Raw genomic sequence first — 9,548 nt, forward strand, 5'->3', positions numbered from 1 at the left:
AATTGAAGCCACAACAAAACTCAAAACCTCACAAATCAACCTAATTCAACTAATCAACCCATTCAAACACATACACATACAAAAAAAAAAAAGAAAAAAAGAAAAGGGAATCGAAGAAAGGTTTCAATATCTGATCAATCAAATAATCAAATAAACAATTTACATGTTACACCTATAAGAAAAAAAATGAGATAAAGAGAATATTCGATGTGTATATCATTGACAGACTTGTCAATAGAGAAAAGTACATAGATTAAGAAAAGATTTTGCAAAAGATGTGAACAACAAGGGAGATGGGGTAAGGTTTGTGACAACGAAGATAAGAAGGAAGAAGAGAATAGAGGAAAGGAGTGGGTTGGTTCTTGTAAGGGGTCGTCAAAGGTGGTGTTAGTTGCAATGGCGAAATATAGTTTTGCTTCTTCTTTTTTTGGCACTAAAACGATGTTGTTTTGGTGTACTACACAAGCACTATAGAGGATCTAAACTTAATAGTATCAACCAAAATAGTTATCCAAAATTGCACTTCATTACTTTATCTAGTCACTTTTTCAGTATACATTCCAGTAACACTCTTTACTTTAATTATTTACTTTTGAACTATTAATATAAAATATTGCTCGCTAGTTGTAGTAAGTTTCTATCACTATTTTCAAAGTAGCTAGGTGTTAGTGTAAGTAATAAAAATACATGTAACCATAATAATAATGCAGAATTGAATCTTGTAGGATCTTGAATTCAATACATCTCAAGAATAAAACAAACATACATTTGTCAACCATTGAATTAGACAAGTTGAGAAAATACCCCTAATAGTTTAACCTTGAATTCTTGGCTCACCTTCTTCTCTCTGTCTCTCTTAATTAGGATGACTATAGAACTTAGAGTGATGGAAAAATACTTATCTCAACAGAGGAGAGTCACCCGTCCTTATATAGAGGAGAGAAGAGGGTCAGATAAACTCTATTAGAAGAATTCCCATCCATCAAGGTTTTCTTCTTATCTTAGAAGAATAATTATATTAAAAATCTAATTACTGAACTTTATCTCAAATATTGGCCTTATCTAATTGTGGAGTCCAAATAAAATAAAACATGTAAAAAATATGTAGGCTATTGGGCCACACCAAAAAATAAATCCAACATTCTCCCACCTGGCCCATTAAGCCGATTATGATGTAACTATGAGTTTGTTTGTTTTTTTTTTTTTTTTTTATTATTATTTTTTTTCAAAGTATGCAATTTATAAAAATTTTGACTCATTGGATTTCACACTAAAAAAACTTTGACACGTGATCACAAAATTTTAAAAATAGCCAATAAGTTCAGATATATTAGAGACTATAATACTATGATTACTTCAGATCACCAATGTGAGTCATAACGGTTATATAACATTTATGTCATATTTCCTTCTATGCATCACACCATCAATAACATTCACTAACTCAGTCCATTATCGGGATATGTAATTATTTGTTTGAAAGGCCCCTGTAATTTGTCTTGTTAAGACATTTCCTATTTATCAATATTCAAATTAATGTATGCACATACTTTTAGAAACAAGAAAAATAGAAACAAAATTATTATAACAATCCCGACCCATGATTAACGTATAATCTATGATTAAGAAGGCTTAATAAGTAATTAAAGGGAAATTTTGCGTTAATTGCATGTGTGTTGCATTATTTGTATTTATATCTGTTTATCGTAGAAAAATCTGTTCATGTTTATGTTTTGTCCTGCGAATTGAAAGCTTTATCGGCATCCGATTACAAAATTGACTTCGGTTATGTGTTATTTGGAATTTTTAGGAATCTATGGTAGGTTTAATTGAAATTCGATTTGGAGCGATTAATTAGATTAATTTGATGCCCATTTGATTAGCTTTACTTAAACTACCATTAGGTAAGCCTATATAAGGCCAATACACCTCTTAAATTCACTTCTTCATCACTTAATTTGCACTAGTGAGACCAGAACGTGAGAGAGAGTGAGAGACTAAGGAACTTGGGACCAAACTTGAGGTAGAGAAGGACATTGCTAGGAGATTTGAGAATTACTCAAGATTTTGACGACTTGAAGCTCAATTGGGTAGCCTAGGTCACGCGCCACAAAGACATTTGATTTGCCCATTCTGTCTGCTTGCCTTGAAGCCATCAGTTAATTGTGAGTAATAACTTTGTATAGCTATGTTTAATTATAAGTATTTTCTAACTGATATGATATGATATGTTCTTTGAAATGCTATTTTATGAAACGTGAATGAATGTCCATTTTTCTAAAATGTATTTGTGGCATCCCTAGTTCACGTGGCCCTCGCCTGGGGGTAACAATACCGTGGCTAATATGCACGTGGCCCTTGCCCGAGGGTAACAATATCAAGGCTTATATTCATGCGGCCCTCGTCCAAGGGTAACAATACTGAGGCCTATATTCACATGGTCCTCGCTTGGAGGTAACAATACCATGGCTACTTGCGCGCAAGATATGGACCTTTATGGTCGTCGGTACCGACTATTTATGTGGGTCTCAGGACTAAGTTGATATGATAGCTAATGGATGTACCACCTATAACTGTAACGATTTCTGGATAAGTATGTGAATCTGATTCTGTTTCTGATTTGAGATTTGAATATGTATAAGAATCTATTTCTGATATAAACTCTGTTTTCTAACTCTGAGATGGACATCATTCATTAAATTCTTTACCTTGTTATTATTCACTAGGCTTTCACTCGCTCTATTATTTATGTATGTAGGTGATCGGGCGTGTGGCCAGGCTCAGTGATGATCGCCTGGAGAGTTTTTGGTTAGCCAACGTTGCGCCTCCCAAGGAGGTTCCATATGGTCGTGTTTGTGAATGTTAAGGCTTTGTTTTCTTTTGAATTATGAACAAGTTTTCTGTTAACTGTATATTGGGCTAAGTCCCTTTTGGTTCTATCTATAATGAATGTGACAATATAACGTCAGGTATATGTGTATAAAAGTTTTAAAAAAAATTATGTCCCATATAGGTCTGCACAGCTCAATAGACTATGTATGTTTCTATATTTGCTTCTGCAGCCCCTAATTATGTGTTATTCTATTCGGAGGCCTTTGGTAATCCAAGGATTACTGGCCGGTTACGACGCTAAACCTTTAGGGACAGGTTTGGGTCGTGACAATTATTATTGCGCAAATAGTGTCAAATAAAAAATAGGCACTCAAGATTAACCATACACATCATGGGTTGCTTAAAAGACCCATCTTAATAACATGCTTTTTGTATGTCTTTGATGGCAATCCCTTTGTGAATGGATCAACAATCATAAGAGGTGCTTAAGTTTACAATTAACACTTGTTGTTTCTGGACTCTTTCTCTAACAACTAAGTAGTTTGCTTCCATGTGTTTGGAACCATTGGAGTACTTTCCATTCTTAGGAAAGAAAACTGTTACGGTATTGTCACAATATATCTTCAGTGGCCTAGCAATTAAGTCAACAATACCAAGTCCTGAGATGAAATTTAGCAACCATAAAGCCTGATTTATAGCCTCAAAGCATGCCACAAACTCAACCTCCATAGTAGATCAAGCAATAGTGGACTGCTTCACACTCTTCCATGAAATTGCCCCACTAGCTAGTAGAAAAACAAAACCTGATGTAGATTTTCTACTATCAAGGCAACTAGCAAAATCTGAGTCTGAGTATCCAATCACTTTCACCTGTTCTGATCTCCTATAGGTAAGTATATAGTCCTTTGTTCCCTGAAGATATCTCATAACCTTCTTCACTGCTTTCCAATGTTCCATTCCAGGATTACTTTAGAATCTTCCCAACATTCCAACTGCAAAACTAATATCTGGCCTGGTACATGTATGGGCATACATCAAGCTCTCTACTATTGATGCATATGGAATGTCTTTCATTTGTTTTATTTCCAAGTCATTCCTTGGACACTGTTTTTCACTTAATTTATCACCCTTTACGATGGGTGCATCATCGGCTGAACAAAACTGCATATTGAATCTCTCCAAAACACGATCAATATATCTATTCTGAGATAGTCCTAGCAATCCTCAAGATCGATCCCTAAAAATTTATATGCCAATATCATAGTTTGCCTCATCCATATCGACCATTTTAAAGTTCTTTGAGAGATTTTCCTTAGTTTCATACAATAAGTCAAGGTCATTACTAGCTAACAAAATGTCATCCATAAATAGCACCAAAATAATGAACTTACTCCCACTAACCTTCAGATATATGCACTGATCAATTGCATTTTTCTTAAATCCGAAGGAGGTAATGGTATCATTAAACCTTAAATACCATTGCCTGGAAGCTTGTTTAAGGCCATATATAGATTTTTTTAATTTGCAAGTTAAATGTTTTTTACTTTTTTTTGCAAATCCTTCTGGCTGCTCCATATAAATTTCTTCATCCAAATTCCCATTTAGAAAAGCAATTTTCATATCCATTTGATGCAACTCTAAGTCATAATGAGCTACCAATGCTAGGATGATTCTAAGCGAATCCTTCTTAGATACTGGAGTGAAGGTCTCTTTATAGTCTATGCCTTCTTTTTGAGTAAAACCCTTGACAACAAGTCTGGCTTTAAATCGTTCGATATTGCCTTTTGTGTCGCAATTGGTTTTGAAGACCTATTTACACCCGACCTTTTTATAATTATTAGGCAATTCGACGAGATCCCAAACACCGTTCTGTTTCATGGATTTTAACTCTTCATTTATAGCATTGACCCATTTAGTAGAATCATCACTATTCATGGCTTGTGAAAATAAGACTGGATCTTTGTTAATTCCAATATCAAAATCAGATTCTTGTAGATACACCATGTAATCATCTGGAATGGCAGGCTTTCTTTCCCTCTAATATCTTCTAAAAACTGTCGGTTGTGGTGGTTTTATATTATTTTCAATGGTGGTATCTTTATGAAGTGGTAAAACATGAGGTGATGAAGGATTTTCATTATGTTGTTCGTTTCTCTCAACCTGTGGAATAGTATGAGGAACAACAATTTTTAATAAGGGTCAGATATTGGCACATCCACCATAATTTCCTCGAAATTCACCACTCGTGTTTTCTCACTCCCACTAATTTTACCATTCTCTAGGAATCTAGCATTACCAGTCTCCATTATCCTCGTGCTGTGATTAGGACAATAAAATTTGTACCCTTTAGACTTGTCTGGATAACCAATGAAATATCCAGATATTGTTCTTGAGTCCAACTCTGACTCTTGTGGATTGAAGATTCTTGCCTCTACTAGACAACCCCAAATATGTAAGTGTCTCAAACTAAGTTTCGTACCAATCCATAACTCAAAAGGAGTTGTTGGGACCGCCTTACTAGGAACCCTATTTAAGATATACATTGTAGTTTTTAAAGCTTCACCCCACAGTGAAATGGGTACAATTGGGTAACTTAACATACTCCTACCATATCTTTAAGTGTAAGATTACGCCTTTCAGCAACTCCATTTTGCTGTAGCGTACCAGGCATTGTATATTGAGTACGAATGTCTTTCTTTTCTAAGAATTTAGCAAATGGACCAGAATTTTGGCCTGACTCATCATATTTACCATAATATTCACCACTTTTGTCTGATCTCACTATTTTAACATTTCTATGTAATTGTCTCTCGACTTCAATTATATATACCTTAAGGGTGTCAACAGCTTGAGACTTTTCACAAATTAGATACACATATCCATAACGTGAGAAATCATCTATAAATGTAATGAAATGTTTTTCACCACCAAGACATGGGATATTGAGTGGCCCGCAAATATCTATATGAATTATCTCAAGAAGCTCATTACTTCTTGTGGCACCTTTCTTGGTGTGTTTGGTTTGTTTTCCTTTAATGCAATGCACACATATCTCAAAATCAGTAAAGTCTAGTTTTTCCAAAATCCCATTCTTCACCAATTTTTCAATTCTATTTCTAGAGATATACTCTAATCGTCTATGCCACAAGATCGAGAGTTTTTCATTAATTAGACCACGTTTTAAACCAATATTCTAATGCAGAGTTACTAATGATTGTGCAAACTCATGATTTAAGACAATTTTATATAAACCATCACATAAATTACCAGAACCAATCATTATTGAATTAAACATTAAATTGAGTTTTCCACAACTAAATAAAATTAAATATCCAACGCAATCTGATTTGGATAACGAAACTAAATTCCTAGAAATTGAAGGAACATAAAAAGTCTCTTCTAGATCCATCTGATGACCTGTCTCTAAGATCAGTCGATAGGTTCCTACAGCTATAACTTCGACTTTGAGACGGTTCCCTATATAAACAAATCTTTCACGTTCTTTCGATTTCCTAGTTGAGAGGTATCCCTGCATGGAATTTGTAATGTGGGTCATGGCCCCAAAATCAATCCACCAAGTATTAGAATGTACTTTAGCAAAATTTGATTCATAACAAACAAAAGAAAATTTCTTACCTTTCTTTTCGAACCAAGTCTTTTGCTTGTTACAGTCTTTCTTCACATGTCCCTTCTTGCCACAAAAATAGCACTTGATAGTGAAACCATTTTGAGCTTGATTTTCTTCCCCAGATGGCCCATTCTTTTTCTTAGGTTGATTTTTCTTTAATTTTACAAACTTACCCTTCTTTTTCTTTAGAGCTCCATGAGTTACAGCCAATGCAGTTTGACATCCTTCCTCCCTCAACTTCACTTCCTCCTGAACACACATATTAGTCAGCTTATTCAAACTCCACTTATCTTTATTGGTGTTATAGTGAATTTTGAATGTGCCGAACTATGATGGAAGTAAATTGAGAATAAAATGCACAAGGAAAGTTTCATCAACTTGCATCCCTAAAGTTTTAAGCTTTGCAGCTTTGTTAGCCATATTGAGAATATGATCCTGAACTCCTCAGTTGCCATCATATTTCATTGTTGTCAATTCAGCCATAATAGTGCCAACAAGTGACTTGTCAACAGATCTAAATCGATCTTCAACAGCCTTTAAGCATTCCAATGCATTAACAGTTTGAGGTAAGGAAGTCTTGATATTATTTGCAATGGTCATCTTCATGAACATCAAACTGAGTCTATTAGACATTTTCCAAGATTCAGAAAGGGCAACTTGTTCTGTAAGACTATCTTTAGTAATGTCTAGAAGTTTATCTTCAAGCAATGCCATATCGAGGTCCAACACACCCAGTGTAAACTGAACATGTTCATACCATTCCAAAAAATTTGAGCTAGTAAGTAGAAGGACGCCCGATACAAGAGAGTGCAATGAGATGAGAACTGTCACTGAAATAAGATAGAACATATAACGCCCCAAATTTTACTCTAAGGGTTAGAGTAACTGTAATAACCCCGACCTCCGATTAATGCTAATCCATGATTAGTTATGCCTAACAGTAATTTAGAAGGAACCTCGAATTAATTTGCATATGTATTGCATTATCTTTGCGTTTCTATCTGTTTTCCATAAAATGATCTGTTCATGTTTAGACTTTGAACTGCGAATTAAAAGCCTTATCGGCGCCCGATTTCGAAATTGATTAGTGTTTCATACTAGTTAGAATATATGTGATTTTATGGTAAATTTAATTAAAATTTGATTTGGTATGATTAAATTAGATTAAATAATGTTAATTTACACTTGTTTGAGTTATTACAAGTTTGCCACTTAGTGGCTTAAATTGAGATCAACTATATTACACCTCATTACACTTAGAAACATCTCTCCCCAGCCATTTTCTTGACCAAAACCATAGGAGAGAGTGAGAGAGGAGAAGTTTGGTTTCATCTAGAAAATTACTTGGAGAACTTGCAGAATTGTAGAAGAATTGCATAATTGAGCCTCTATACTTGGAATTGAAGACCTATGGTAGGGAGTTCATCCTTTTATTTATGAATTTGAGTTGTCTTTGCTAGATTCATGGTGAAATTGGTATTTAAAGTCTAGACTTAACTCAATGTGTGGTTTTGAGAGTCAATCCATGCATACATGCATAAATTTCCATGCTTTGAGTTTGAATTCTAAGATTTCTTCCATGCATGTGTTAATTTCACTCACATTATGGTCATTCAACTTGTTTTCCATCAAATTATCAAGTTTGATTAGGTTTTGGAGGGTTTGAATTCAAGGAGGTTCTTGCATGTTGAATTAATAGCATATTCATAGAGTTCATGTTGATTTTGCACAAATTGGGTTGCTCTTGGGCCAAGATTTCTTGAAATGATTTTTAATACATGTTGTTTTATGAGTTGTTATATGTTTCCTCAAATATTGGCCCAGAAAAATGAGTTTTGAAGGCTTAAAGGTTGAGTTTCATGCTTGGAAGTCAATCTGGATTTTCCAGAAATTTGACCCACGCTCGAGCGTGAAGCCTGAGTACAGGCATTTCCGCTCGAGCGGCGAGAGTCACGCTCGAGCGTGAAATGCGTATACCCAGAAGTTTGTGTGTTTTGCAGTCTGCTCGAGCGGAGGAAGCCACGCTCGAGCGAGGGTCTGTGTCACACGCTCGAGCGGGGGTCAAGCGCCCGTCGAGCGTGAATTTCTTACATCCAACAATTTTTCATAAGTTTGCAATTCGCTCGAGCGGGGAAGTCCACGCTTGAGCGAAGCTTCTTGCATCCTCATCTCATCCTAGGCATTCCTAGGCCATGTTTAAGACCCTTTAATGAGGATAAGAGATTAGAAACACACTAAGAGCCAACGAAGTAAGTTTTGTACAATTAGAACGTGTGTTTCAAGTGTGTATCTATTTTGTGTTATGTAGGTCACGTGTCGCGTCCTGCCTGACTAACGTGCTCCGTCTGTTTGTCTCAAGGCCCACTGTGAGTAATAACTCTGTAAAGTTATGTTTAACTTAAGTATTTTCTGACTGGTATAGCATGATCTGTTTTCTGAAATGCTACCTTACGAATTATGAATGAATGTCCAATTTTCTGAAAAGTATTTGTGGCACCCTTAGTTCACGTGGCCCTCGCCCAGGGGTAACAATACCACGGCCAATCTGCACGTGGCCCTCGCTTGAGGGTAACAATACCGCGGCCAATCTGCACGTGGCTCTTGCCTGGGGGTAACAATACCATGGCTACTTGCGCGCAAGATATGGACCTTTATGGTCGTTGGTACCAACTATGCATGTGGGTCTCTTGACCAAATTGATCTGATAACTAATGGGTGTACCATGTATGATCTTATGCAAAATCTGAATATGAACATGAGTGTGTATCTAAATCTATTTATGTTTTAAAGTCTGAATATGTTCTGATTTAAATACTGGATCCTAACTTGTGCTGGATATCATTCATAAAACCCCTTTACTCTGTTATTATTCACTGGGCTTCCGCTCACAGTTTATATTATGTATGTAGGTGAGCCAGCGGGTGATCAGGGCCAGAGTTGACGGCCTTCTGTTCTATTTTTGTTAGCCAACCGTTGTGCCTCCCGAGGAGGTTCCGATCAAAGTCTCGTTATATGGCTGTTTTTGTATTCATGCTAGTCTCTGTGACTGTCTTGTAAAGTCAGGTCTTGAGATGTGTACTTCCGTAAA

Source organism: Camellia sinensis, chromosome 15 (genome assembly GCF_055761805.1).
Source record: "Camellia sinensis isolate YWXY chromosome 15, ASM5576180v1, whole genome shotgun sequence".
NCBI classification, from domain to species: domain Eukaryota; kingdom Viridiplantae; phylum Streptophyta; class Magnoliopsida; order Ericales; family Theaceae; genus Camellia; species Camellia sinensis.